The sequence below is a fragment of the Eubalaena glacialis genome, chromosome 12 (genome assembly GCF_028564815.1).
Source record: "Eubalaena glacialis isolate mEubGla1 chromosome 12, mEubGla1.1.hap2.+ XY, whole genome shotgun sequence".
NCBI classification, from domain to species: Eukaryota; Metazoa; Chordata; class Mammalia; order Artiodactyla; family Balaenidae; genus Eubalaena; species Eubalaena glacialis.
This window is the reverse complement of record NC_083727.1, coordinates 29,292,771-29,307,395: the sequence shown is the minus strand read 5'-3', so window position 1 is coordinate 29,307,395 and position 14,625 is coordinate 29,292,771.

Sequence of the window (14,625 nt, the reverse complement as noted above, 5' to 3'; positions counted from 1 at the left end):
AAAGCAACTATACTCCAATTAAAAAAAAAAAAAAAAAAAAAGAACATACCAGGAGACTAGCTAACTTCTAGGAACAAGGCAAGGAGAACACACAGAGAACAAAACACAGGGTAGTATCTCAATAAATTATCCAGTCACCCACTGAAGCCTGAAAACCACAGGTCTGTATATATAAGTCAGTCTGAAAAATGATGAGCTCAATCAGAAAGCCAGCCAGCCAGTGAGTGGCTGGTGTGGAGGGAGGTGGTCAGGCCCCACCTGAAGATTGGGTCATTGTACTCACCCCCTCCCCACAGCCAAGCTTTCAGTCATCACCAGAAGAAACAGTTACCTTAGCTCTTAGGGCCGGTCCTATTTAGGACACGAGGGACTTAGAAAGCCCTGCTCAGATACTCACGTCCCACACATTGAGTCACCCAACATGCGTTTCTGGTCTTGATCTTGAGTTCCAGTTCTGGTAACTGGGCTTCTGGCTATTTCAGACACTAGGCTGCTGAGGTCTCCACTTCTCATAAGGATCCTGCATTTCTCATTTCTGGTGCCCAGTGCATCCTAATTCACATGGCTCTCAGCCCCTGTGATATTGGGGTGCTACCTCGATCGTACCTCGATTCTTCTCAGGGACTGGAGTCCTGTTCTGAACCGATTCCCACTGCCTAAGACAGAGTCCCCCAAAACAAAGCTGTTTTTTTCTGAATTCACCTGCTCCTGAAGTCTCTCCTGCTGGGTGAGTCATTTGCCTACCTGGACTCCTGAACACTGGCTTTTGTTTACTTCTAGCAACTACTCAGGTCCAGTGTTTCTGAAACCTCTGTGTGCATCAGAATCCCTGGAGGGCCTGGTAAAAAACATATTGCTGGGCTCCAACTCTGATTTTCTGGTTCTGCAGGATTGGAGTGGGACCAGGGGATTGAATTTCTAACTTGTTCCTAGGTGATGCTGGGACCTGAACTTTGAGAACCGCCACAAGCCTACTGTTAGAATAAATTCTCCTCCAGAAGTTTCGCTGTCCCCATCCTCCAGGAAGCAAGAATGATTTGTGATCCCAGGGCCTCTGACTTTTCCAGATTCTGTTTCAGTTTATAAGGTCATATCTAGCCTGATGAAAGCCATTTGTGTATTGTGGGTATTTAACTGAATTCACTCATGCGTTTCACTTCCAAACCATTCTGTAGTCACAGATGCAGAATCACATTGTCACAGGATATTTTCTTATTGCAGAGTTGGCGACCATCATCACCACTACTGAGCCTCTAGTCTGCAGCCAGGCATTCACACGCATATCACTCCAAGTCCTGGTAGGAAAGACACCCCACAGTCCCACGGGGAATTTGAGGAGAGTTCAACAAAGGAACTACTTCCGAAGTGTGGGCAGAGTTTCAGGAAACCACAAAGGATGCTGTGGTCCCCTGGGGCTAGGAAGAGTGGGATCCCAGTCCTGGAGCCCACAGAGTGTAGCTGTTTGGAGAAGGCTGCCTCATGGGAACTGTGGCTTCTGTGGGGCAAGAGGCTGATCTACAACGACCCAGCAGGAGGGGAGCTGGGGTAGTCAATACCTGGCTTTCTCTCTCCTCTCGCCTCTGGTCCTGCACTGGTCCTCCACGGGCACAACCCCCAGGAAGTCAGGTGGCAACAGAGCCTGTTGGTATGGTGTATGGTGCCTGTGGACCAAGCTCCTGAGGGCACAGATCCAGTAGAAAAGGGCAACGCGTGAATCTGGAAGGGCCTGTGTAGGTTGTCAAGGGCCACACAGACCCTTCTAAGCAGCCCTCTCAGGAAATGATAGTTTCCTCACCTTACAGGCTCCGAGGGGCTAGGTACCCTCCACTGCATTAACATGGTTAATAGACTTCAGAGCTGAGGCTCAAAATCACGGTGGGTTTGCCTCCACTAGATGAAAGGGGACGACAGAAGAGAAGAGTACCTCCCTGGAGACCCGGGAAGTCTCCCATATTTCGTGTGTCTGTTCATCCTGGGAGACTTCAGCTGCTGGGAGGAGAGCTTCACATCGTGCGCTTCTGAGATGCTGGGGCAGGAAATGGTGTTTGTTGTGGGAGGTGCAGATTGGTTCGGAGAAAACCCGCTTTTGTACAGACCACGTGCTCTAATTCACCAGCACAGACCCGAAGGAAGGACATATATATTCTTTGGGGTCTATAAGAAACAGCAAACAGAACAGGCATGGATTAAAACATGCTGACTTCTTTTGGTGGGTGTCACTCCCACCTTTGCCGGTCAATCGTTGTATAACTTTGTCTCAGCATCATCATCGGTCCATCGTTGTTTACCAAACACTCTCATGTGCGTGGCTCATAGGCAGGCCTCACAGTTTTCTGTCTAAATAATACTACTTGTGAAACTTATGACATCAATACATCAATAACTTAGTTGATGCTTGCTAATTATTTTGACACTCTTAGGTAGAAGGTGCTAAATAGCTTTTATTTTCCTCTTCTGAGACGTGCACAGATACGAAGAGATGTGGCGTTGAAGGAGAGACATCTTGCAATATGACTTTTCCTTTGCAACACTGAACATTTTACTGCTAAACACAATGTGAGCGTCTTTTAAAAAAGCCAACGTAATTGTTGTAGAAGTTCAAAAACATGCTATTCAGCAATGTGCCTTCTCTCCGCCTGGGACCTTTGTGCCACGGCTGTAGGTCAGCAAGGAGAGAAGCGTTCAGAAAAATGATCTAACTAAGCTCTCACTCTGGAAGGAAGAGGAAAGATTTAAAACACATTTAAATATCTTCAGAGGCAGGGCAGGGAAGAGGGACGGGATAGGTAGGAAGAAGACTTGGACCACAGGGATGCAGGAACCCCGGGGTACCGGAAAAGCGCTCGCCTGTCTGTAGAGGCGGCTGCTCTTGACTGCAGTTGATTCTTTGCTGTTTAGGGCTGTGGGCCTCGATCTTTCTAGTTTCTCTTAAAAAGCCAGGATCTGAAATTTAACTTTTCATTGTTGACCATTAAAAAATAACGAACTGGGCTTCCCTGGTGGCGCAGTGGTTGAGAGTCTGCCTGCTAATGCAGGAGACACGGGTTCGAGCCCTGGTCTGGGAGGATCCCACATGCCGCGGAGCAACTGGGCCCGTGAGCCACAATTACTGAGCCTGCGCGTCTGGAGCCTGTGCTCCGCAACAAGAGAGGCCGCGACAGTGAGAGGCCCCCGCACCGCGATGAAGAGTGGCCCCCGCTTGCCACAACTGGAGAAAACCCTCGCACAGAAACGAAGACCCAACACAGCTAAAAATAAATAAATAAATTAAAAAAAAAAAAAAAGCCTTGCCTGGCCTCTTATAAAAAAAAAAAAATTAAGAATGAACTAAATAAAACACATTTGAAATAAAAATAACATAAAATTAAAAACACTTTAAAAAACACTAAGTAAAATAAACATAATATCATGTGTCTCTGTGAGTCCAGGTCAGGGGCTCTAAGAATAGAAACCCATTATTCTAAAAATAAAGAGATCCATTGAATGAACTCTTTCTAGTCTTAAAATGTAAAATTTGTCTTCCAGAATTGAAGTCAATTGGAGCTAAAGGTGACAGGGGATATAGGTTACAGGATATATATTAAGAAGATCACTATTTTAAGCTTCCGTTACTCAGAGGTGTTTGTTCAGATCCAACCTTTGTTCCTTCCCCCCTTTAATTTATGAAGAGCACAGATACCACATGCAATTCGCTTTTAATGTATTTTTAAAGTTCAGACTGAAAAGTAAAAGCCTCTTACCTCCCATTTGCTTAAGTTGGTTAAGTAAAAATAGGCTCTTTTTCTTCACAACTTGCACAAATCATTTTATTAATAATTTATCACAATGTTCCATAGCAGAGATAAAGCAGACGCCTACATGATCATTATGTGCTCAGGGGCTCTGCAGTGCCTTTAATTCCCCTGCACCTGCTGTCACCTGCTCTCGGCTGTCTCTCTAAGGTTTGTATTTTCTATGATGCTGGCTGTATAACCTTTAGCATCACGTTGCAAGCTGCCTGGCTAGGTTGCTGCTGCATAGGGAAAGCAGATGGATACAGCTTGCTGTGACCCCATTTTCAACCCGCTTCTCAGGGTCGTGCACTGTGATGTGGAGCCAAGTCCCTGGGCCACGATGAATCAGGAACCTCCCTGCTGATCTTGGCTCAGCCATGAACTAGAGAATGAGGCAAGCTGGGGCAGAGTTTCTTTATTTATTAAATGTGGGCATCTGACCCATTTTAGGTTGCCCTTTCCAGCTCAGAGGGAAAAGCAGATTCGTCACCAGGTGAATGCTTACATGTGATGTCCTTAAAGCCTGTCATTCTCTACTCAATGACCAGACAGCACTGGACACAGACCATGTCAAGCGCAGGACTTACTGTCAGCAGAACTCTCTCCCCTTTCCACGATGTCTGACTGGGAATGCTGTCTTCTCTTGTCCTCTGCAGAGAGGATCCATCCTCAGCTTCTTGCTTAACCTCTTTGAGCAAAGCCTCTCCTTTGAGCAAGTGTTTGGTCCTTTCGAGGCATTGGCATTTCTAGAAATATCATGAATTAAGCACTCACATGTATTATCTCATTGAAGGCAACTTGATGAACTAGGAATTGCTTTTGTTTTGAAAATGTGGACACACAGGCTGAGATAAATTAAGGACACAGGGTTGGTAAGGGATGGAGCTGAGATCTGAACCCTTCTAAGACTATTATCTGCCACTAGAATGTAACAGAAAAGGGATTTTAAAAGCTTCTCTCTTACTTCTCTCTCTCCTCTTTCTCTCTCTCTTTTACTTAGATTCTGCCCAGGAAAAAAAAAAAAGTTCTACATCAGTGGATCTCTGGGCACATGTAAGACCGCAGTGAAGCCTGTTCCTCTCTGAGGTCCTTGAATTTTATGTCCACGTGGAGGATGGGAAGAAGAAGGGGCAGGAGGGGGGAGGGAGAGTTAGGAATTCCTAATAGTTGTGGAATCTTCCGTAGAAAGAGGAGGAAAGAGAACTATGCAAAAGTAGAAAGCAAGAAATAAAGGAAATGCCACTAAAGTGTCAACTTACCCCAGGCATTAATCAGATGCAATTTATTATCAGCATAAATAGTTGAAGTATACTTTTGCTTTTTCATGTGATCACTCTTTAGTTCTTATTTGGGTATCAGTTTTATTGCATTTGTTCTTTTGTATTGTTGAGAAAGAATTACCACACAGAACTGAGGTTATAATGGTGGAATTCTGGACAGCCCAAGATACATATTGAGTATAATTTGGTCAAGGTGCTTTCCCAGAATCATTTACCTTGCTGCTGCCTACTTCTTATGAGACTCCTTATGGAAGATCAATTAGATCAGCTAAAGAAGCAATTTGGTTAGTAAGAAAGCTGAAATCAGAAGGTCAACTTTTTTTTTTTTTTTGCAACAGAGATTTTGCCAAAAGTTAGTCGTTTTCACAATAGCTGCCATCAGTAGAGTGTGATGATTAAGAATGAGTCAGGCTAAAGCCCTGACTCCCTACTTCCCAGCTGCCCTTGACAACTCACCTCTGCCTCAGTTATCTTGTATGTAAAATGGGGAAAAGGACACCACCTATATCCTAGTGTGTGTTGTGAGGTTTAACTAGAGTAACATGTTTATAGCACTTAGCACAGCATCTGGCAAATGGTAAATGCTCTGTTGCAGATATGTATACATGTATAATGTATACATGTTTGTATATATTATACTTATATACTTAAATGTATGCATTTTTAAATTGATTCTGTAGTCAAACATCAATTTGGAGCCATCTAGAGAATGTTTCACAAGGACACTGAATTTCTTTAAAATGCGTGTAAAAAATGCTACAGAGCAAGGCATCTGGGGACACTTCTATACATGCATCTGTGGTTCAATAGAATTTGGTTGTTTCTTTTTGCCTTTTACTGGCTGTTTGTTGTGATAGAGCAGAAGCATCTCAAGATAGAACTCTGCAGAGCCTGGGGCCCTCATGTAGGCTAGCTAGAAGGGCTGCCTTGGGCCTGCACCTCAGAAGAGGGACTTAGGCAAGTACCCAGTACTTAGTCCATCTCTCTCATTCATTCATTCCCTCTGCAAGCTCCCTACTTGCCTGGATGTCTCCACTGTGTGGTCCTGAGTTGGATGGGATAGAATTCCTCAACTGGGCTTAATTGGATATGGGGTGTTGTTCTGACCTAGAAAACACATTGTTCATGATTCTGATACGTGTTATCAAAGGACTCCCAGGAAGAGACTGTGAATCAGTTACTACAAAGCTGAGGGCTCATAAATACGATAATTTATGTGTTTATGATTCGGTGGTAAAAGGAGGGAGGAGGAATTGAGTCCATTAGCCAAGCAAGCACCCTGAGGTCTCCACGTTCCGGCTGCCACTGAGGGTGGGAGATTTCTTCCTGGGCTTTCATGAGTCCATTAAGCTTTGTTGGTTTTGCTGAGACACCTCCCACCTCTGCTACATCCTACAACTTGCCATTTATTCTCTTTCTAGCTCAGTTGACCAATGCATGATGGATGGATGTTAATGTTTACTTCCTGCTGAGTGGTACTGTGAGATTTTGAACATGTAAAATGATACACTTGAGAAGCATGCAGAGAATATTGTTATGTTTGAGTATTTCAACAGGATTCGAGTGGAAGGGGTGGGAACAGTTTGGACAAATAACACAGATTAAATGCACCTGTTACCTGAGCCAGTTGTTCTATTAAAAGGGACTTGTTTTTAAAGGCTGGAGACCAAATAAATATGTTTTAAGGGTGGATTGATCCACAGAGGCATACAGGGAAGTGGTTGAATGCCCTGGCTTTGGGCTCACCTCTGGTTCTGCCCACTTGCTAACTGTGTGTCCCTGGTAAAATCAGCTAACTCTCTGAGCTTTAATTTCCTCCTCTGAAAAGGGAGATGGTAATACCTACTTTAAGAGGGTTGTAAAGACTAAATTCGATAACATGCATTAAGAATTTAGCATAGTGCTTGGCACATAGGCTTCATCTATACATGTTGGCTGAACAGCTCTCAGAATGAGTGACGGTACCATGCTAATTTCAGGATGACAGATGGAAATAAATCTAAATAACACGTACTTTAGGGCAAGGTTTCTGATTGATCTTTTGATCTCTTCAGAAATAAGACAACGTTGCATTGTTTGTTCTTCTCAATACTTCAGAGATTATGTTGTTGTTGCTTTTTTTCCCCCAGAGCTTTATGACCCCATATGCTACCGAAGAACCTCATACCTCATTTTATGAACAAGTTGTTTTCCAAGAGTTTACTTGCCTGTCGGCTGTTTGAAATTTTTAGAATATTTTTCAATAGAAACAATGCTGTAAATGGTGAAGACATCCCCAGGCCAGGCCAGGCCATAACAGCTCATTTAAGACAATGTCATTGAATTAAGGTAGAGCTAATGAGTTGTTCCTCTCCATGCATCCTTTAGATATCAGTCTCCAAGCTCAAAAGTTTACTCTAATTTTACCTGCTCAGAGATGTATGGCTCTCCTCGACTTTTGGGATGACCCAGACTCTGCTGGGCATAAGAATCTGGTTTCCACCTTACCTCCCATCACTCTTTCCAACAAGACCACCACGCTTCCTTCCTTCATCCATCCCCAGGCCTGGCTTTTTCATCCTTAGCAGGAAAAACTTGTAGAAGTGTTAAGACAGAAGGATTCAATCCTCAAGAAGAGAAAACTGCATTTTTTTTCTTCTTCTTGGATCAGGGTCTGCTCTTGGCAGAGATAGTTGTACAGATATCACAGTGATATCTTAGTTGATCTTTCCTAGAGTCAGTAAATAAATGGACCTGAGAATGAGGTAGGGGAGTCAGCCTTCATGTCACCTATGTCAGCTCTCATTAAAGAGTGGATGTGTCATGGAGATGAAGAGCACCCACTCTTTCATCTACAGTTACTTTTTTCATGTGCCTTTTCTGCCTCTGACACTAAATTGTAGTCTCAAAAGACAGGATCTTTCTATCTTCCAGTGTACCTAGTATGGCCCTTGGCCAATGGCACGGGGAAGGTGTTCAATAAGTATATATTTTTTACGATGGTGCTTCAAATTCTTGTATGTACTTCAAGTTATCTTGTCCTAAGTAAGTAAAAGGGTTTGGCAAAGAAGGAAAATAACAGTATGATGCAGATATAAATTTTTTTTTTCTATCTAATAACAATCTAAAAGACATCCAAGTACTCAACCCAGAGAAAATCAGAGCAGGTGATTTTATTAAACTGGTGTGATAATGTGGTTTTGCTCTTCATTAAAAAAAAAAAAAGGGAATTTTTACAATAGTGTTTGTCCAATATCATAGTGATTAAAAAAACATCTAAGGCTACTTTTAAAATAACAGATTTGTCCTGAAACTTAATGGAATCAGAGTTACTTTGCACCAGGGAAAATATATTTCCTCTCTCTTTCCACCTCAATCTCTCACCTCCTCATCCCACTGCATTATTGGTCAAAATTACCTGAGATTTTAAGCTCATTTCTCAATTATGCTTAAAATTCAATACAGATAAACCTTGGGGCAATACAGTCTCCATGTGTTGTCAAAACAAAACAGAAGCACAAACAGCTATTACTAAACACTTCTTAATCATGACCTGAATTTCTTACCAGATGGAAAATCCCTCATTTGCAGTGGCAAAAGTTCTCAGCAACTGAGGTCTCACATTCCATTGCAAAATGAAAGAGATGGAGTGTTTGTTTCTGTGGGAAAAAAAAAAAATCACCAACAGCAACAACCCATATTAGTCACCTCTCTGGCTCTCTGACCAGATGTACAGAACGTTCCATGGTCTATAAATTAGATTATGATGATGATCATGAGTCAGTGAGTGACCAGTGATATGAGTCAACTGGCAAAGTGGTTGTCTAGTTAGTCTGCACCAACCCCTCAGATGGAATTGGGGTTCATATTTTTCTGGTAGAGCGGCCACCTTTAATATTGGGAGGATCCAGGAAAAGGGAACTGAGAAAAAGTGGTTAGACAAGTTTACGGTCATGTCTGGGGAAGAGAAGGTAGGAGTAATGCCGGTGAGTGTGGGTGGGGAAGGGATGTGCTGGGTTGCATACTCTTGTTCTTGCATTTAAACTCTCTTTCTCTTCTGACTATAAAATACAGGTGAAAGTGTAGACAAAGTATGTGAACAAAAGTTATGAAGAATGAATATTTGAGGTTTAATATCCCCAAAGGGAAAGAGAGATGACATGGAAGACAACTTTGGCAGCAAGTTGTCCTAAGTAAATAAAAGGGTCTGGGAAAGAAGGAAAATAACAGTATGATGCAGACATAAATTTTTTTTTCTATCTAATAACAATCTAAAAGACATCCAAGTACTCAACCTAGAGAAAACCAGAACAGGTGATTTATGAAATCAGTTTTTTTTGAACTGCAAAGCAGAATTAGGAAAAAGAATTTGACAATTGTTATAGGTACCAGTTGTTTATGTGTTTGAAGAATATGCCAAATGAAAATTTGAGGACTTTTTCTACTATATTTAGTATACTAATAATATTTCCTAATATAGTTTCATCCAAGAAGGAATTCCTAAGAGGCAGCAGTTTTAGATACTGATAGGTTTGAAGAAAGTTGCTCTGTGATGAAGATATTGTTTACTAAATATGAGTACAGATTACAGATAGTTCCCAGCTCACCAAGTGGTGGTGCTCTAAAAAGCTCTTCTTTTTTTTTTTTTTTTTTTCAAAGTGGTCTATTATATTTAATGTAAAGGATTCATATTTAGTACAACATTCCACAAAAAACAGAGATAATACATACAAAATAAAACATGGTTCTAATTTTTCTACTTTTGAAATAACTAACACTCCTCCCTGGTTAAATACAAATATAAAAACAAACACACACACACACACACACAATGAGGGAAAAAAAGGAAAATAATGGAAAGGAAACATTACCAGTACTCATTAGGTACACAATTTCCCACCCCAGAGATAACCATTCTAACAGGGGCCTAATATTTCCTTCTGAGTTTCCCAGAGATCATCTATCCAGTTATTTGGGAGGGAATGTATAACTGGTTGTGTGCTAAATACTACATTACCTGTTTTTTCCTTGGTTTATTTAACTACAATTTTTTAAAAAATTGATTATGATTCACTGACAGACTATATAGTGCATCCATTTAATCAAATTGTAGACCACTATAACTTTACATGGGAGGAAGTTAATATACCTAACTAATCTTAGTGTACAGTTTTCAAATACTTTATCAAATAATGCTATAATAAATAATCTAAAAAGCTCTTTTTAAACAGACTGTTTAGAACTTGCTATCTATTTATTAATTTACTTACATTCATTCTTTCATTCGAAAAGATTAGTTAAGCCCTGATATGTGTAAGACACAATTCTGAGCTTTTCAGATTCTAAGATGAATCAAATCCAGGGCAAGAAATGAGTTATTTCAAAGTCCAGGAAGGAAGATAAGATATGTTTAAAAATAATTCTAATATTTGATAAAAATCACATAGCATCAAAAAAAAAAAAAAAAAAAGAGATAAAAAACTGAAGAAATTCAGAGAGTGATTGCTCGCAAGTACAGAATTAACATTACCCAAAGTGGTGTGCCCTGGCATCTGAGCATGGACTTGGGAGACAGTCCAACAGAATTTGAGTCTGAGACCCACATCTTACTAAGCATGTAACCACTCTGGGCATCAGTTTCCTCATCTATGAAATGGAAGTCATAGAAATGCTGGCTCTTCAAGAGTTATTATAAAAATTAGGCAAGATGTAGGTGAAACTCCTAGCCCAGGTCATGGAATATAGAAGATACTCAATGATGTTAGGTATTGTTAATCCCTGAGTACTTTCGCTAGTTCACACTAAATAGATGAAGAATTTAAATAATGGTACAATGAAACCTACTACTTGTTTAAGGTGAAAATTGCAGTTTTGGGTATTAGAACATCTACCAAGCTGGAGATGTAGAAGGAAAATTAGGGGTTCCCTCATACCCCAATCCCTCCTTCTCCTGCCTATGGCAGCAGAACCATTTTCAGCTCAAACTCATCACTCTTGGTGGCTTTCCTGTCCTGGACAGGGTCTCAGAATCTGGGCTTTGGGAGAAAGAGGGTAATCTGGTGGGGAATAGGGATCTGGAGCCTCCTATTAATGTCCCTAGAGGGTGAGTTATCGGTGACATTACTTTCCAAGAATCCATCTGCTACCCTTACCACTGCTATCAGCTGTTTCTTCTAACTAGACAGTCATTCCTACTCTGGTCCTCTGGGGAACAGAGGAAAATTCCCCTTTACCTGTGTATGAATCCAGGCCTTGTGAAGCTCTTAGAGCTATTAGAACTCTTACCAGCAAAGGGAAATAACTAGGATAGGAAGATCATAGATCCCTTTTCTGGTCACCATTGTATCTCTACGCTGCCCCCTCATTTTCCCACTTTAAGCCTGAGAGAGACAGAGGAAGCTGGGGCGGATCTTTTAGTACTTGGAATCCTGAGGTGTAAGATGTATCTGGATTTCAGAGATTCAATTTAAGCCATGATATTCCTGGGCATTTGATTATATAAACTGGAAGGGAATCTGAATGTAGAGCAGTATCAGGCCTGGGACAGGGAGAGACAGTATGAGAGGAGGGGCCCCAGCTAAGGATGCAGCAAATAAAAATAGTGAACAGGGAGGAGAGATGGGAAGATCAGGCTAGGTGGCAATAGGAACCCAGACCACCAGGCCCTACTACTGCTCTATTGTATGTAAAGTGTTTAGCCCAAGGGTGGATGCATTCATAGTGCCTAGTGTATAAGGTCCGGAATAAATGTTTAGTTGATGAATGAATGAATGATTCAAGAATGAAGCAGATATGACTCCTGCCCTAATGGTGTGCAATCTAGAAGAAGAGGCAGACAGATGAATAGATAGTTCAAACTCCTTGATTTAAATTGTGCTGGAAATGATACTGAGAGTTATAGGGAAACTCTGAGCATAGAACTTGGCCGGGGCCAACTTTGTGGGTGCACAACCCGTGCTGGTGCACAAGGCCTTGCCCTTAGAAGGGCCCAGTGCTTTGTTTAATGCTCTTCAGTCACTGTCTTAAAGCTCCTAATCATTTTTGAGCAAGGAGTCACACATTCTCATTTTGCTCTGGGCCCTGCAATTGCATAGCTGGTCCTGCATCGAAACCGTGCGGGACTAGGATGGGGGGAAGGTGAGAAGAGAATGTTTAAAAGGACATCATCACTAGAGTCAGCTAAATGAAATGGGGTTGGGGAAGGGGACCGGTGTAACCCATCAAAACAAAGGGAGCTGCATGAATGAAGGCTCAGAAGTAAGTATAAAATCACAGCTAGCAGTTCATCCCAGCTGCAACACAATGTATAGGAAGAAGCAGCAATGGAAATAATGTCATGCTACAGAGTGGATTTCACACTGAAGACGAAGAAAAGGCTTTGTATAGTTTTAGGCAAAAGAGTAACATGGTTAGGTTTCCATCTTAGAAAACTCATTCTTGAGTCAGTGTTAGAATGTTTTCCCCCTTTTGGTGTGGACAAGAGGAAGGAGGTATGGAGATAAAAGAATGGAAGAAGGGATATCAGGGAAGAAGATTTTTTGTAGCCCAGGTGTGATGCCGCTGCCAGTGTGAGCTAAGAATAGGCTATGGGAATAGAAAGTGACCTTAAGGAGGCAGCATTGATGGCATTTGGTAATCCATAGGATATGAGAGGTAAGAGAAGTCAAGGATGACTCCCCTATCCCAGTGAATCAAGATTTTTTTTTTTCTGTGTGTGGATTTGTTCTTCATTTACTTTCTTGCCAATGGAACAAGAATAGACTTCACATATCTAAATGACTACTTTTTATTCCTGAGTTTTTGCTTCATCCAAACATGATCTTTGTGTTGTCTCTAGAACTTGAATGTTTATATTAATGGGAATTTTGCCTCGGTCTTCTAGGGAACAGGGTGGGTCTTGCGTTTTGGGCAGAGTTATTGGCTGTCTGATGGAAAGTCAATACTCAGAAGGGTGCCCTCCGCTTTGCTGGATGATCCATGAGTTAATTCTCAGTTAACACCTCACAGCGGCATCATTTTTCCCATATTTGAAGAAAAGAAAATCATGACTTGGGTTAAGTAAGAGCTAATAAGTAGGAATAGGTTCAAAGCCAAATTTTCTGACTTCATGTTCTTTTCTCTTTCCATCAAATGACACTTGCCTCAAGGGATTAAACCAAGAAAAACTGAACAAACAGATTAGCTTCACTGAACTATTTCTGAGCTTTCTTCCTGAAAGAAAGAAAGAAATATTTCTGAGCCCATCATTTATGTGGTCTTAGAGGTGGCTGAAAAAATAGTAGAAACAGTAAATAATGTGAGTAAGAGACATGAGAACAGCAAGAGTAGAAGAGTTATAATATTCATTAAGCGACTCCCGAGCCAGCAAAAGCTTGGGCAGGATGAGATTAATGTGGTCATCATGCAGTCAAGGTGAATTGTGGCCACACAACACTCAAGGTGGGTGCATCTTCCTGATCCCTCTTGTCAGATCACCTTTCCCTATTCTCATTTTCGCACAGCATTTATGTCTTTTCAGAGCATCATCTGAGATTTTTATGTACTAATTATTTACTGTTTCCTGCATGAGATTATCAGCTCCTTTGGGCCAGGGACTATTGTGACTCGCGCACTGCTGTGTCCTCAGAGCCTAGAAAAACACTAGCGTGTAGGAATCACTCAATAAATATTTGTTGAATGAATGAATTTTATCAAAAAGCCAGGCATTCATGATAAAATAACTTTTAAACAATACAGTATAAATAAAACAACTAGCTGAATTTAATTAGCAGTGTTGGTTATGGAAGCCCGCGTTCAGCTAATATGTTAGAGGATAATCTTGCCATTTCTTTTTCTACTGCTGATGCTAGGAATTGTAAAAGATAAATGATGTGGAAGTAATCTTAGGGAGAAGAACATTACAAAGATTAGTGCATTATAAGCACTAAGAAGGAACCTGATAAGGCCACCTTGTATTTTATTGCCAGGACAATGTTGAATGAATCATTAAGAGAATTCTTAATATGTGTGAAAACTCTCATTTTATGGAAGGAAATCCTAATCATTAAAGCTATAGGCTTTGACACAGAATTCAGGAGCCAGGCAGTCAAACTGGAAACAAGACTGTCTTTGTTTATAGACAGTAGAAAACCTTAGTTATTTGATAAAAACAAAAATTAACTTCAAATACCAGTACTGTTTTTTCCTATGTAAAAGAATATCATGTTCATTTTATACTGGGGAAGGGGAGGCATCTGTATTACCATGCAGAGATTGAGGCCTAAAATTAATAATTTGGTAGAGGTGATAATATATAACATGTAACTTGCAGTGGGAAAAACAACGGTGAATACTAAGCAGTATTTAAATTTAAATTTTTGTGTATGCACATTGACTGGTTTTAATTAATTAAATGTAAAAAATAAAAAGAACAGAAAATAACACCTTTTAATTTATTATAATAAACTATATTCATTCTCCCAAAGAACTGAAAATTTTACTTTTAACTAGTTGTTTAATAGAGACATCAGAAAAAAATATAGATGATATTTTTCATCTCATAGTGACTTGATATCCAATAGCAGGTGGGTATGTTTATCTGGGATAAAAACAAA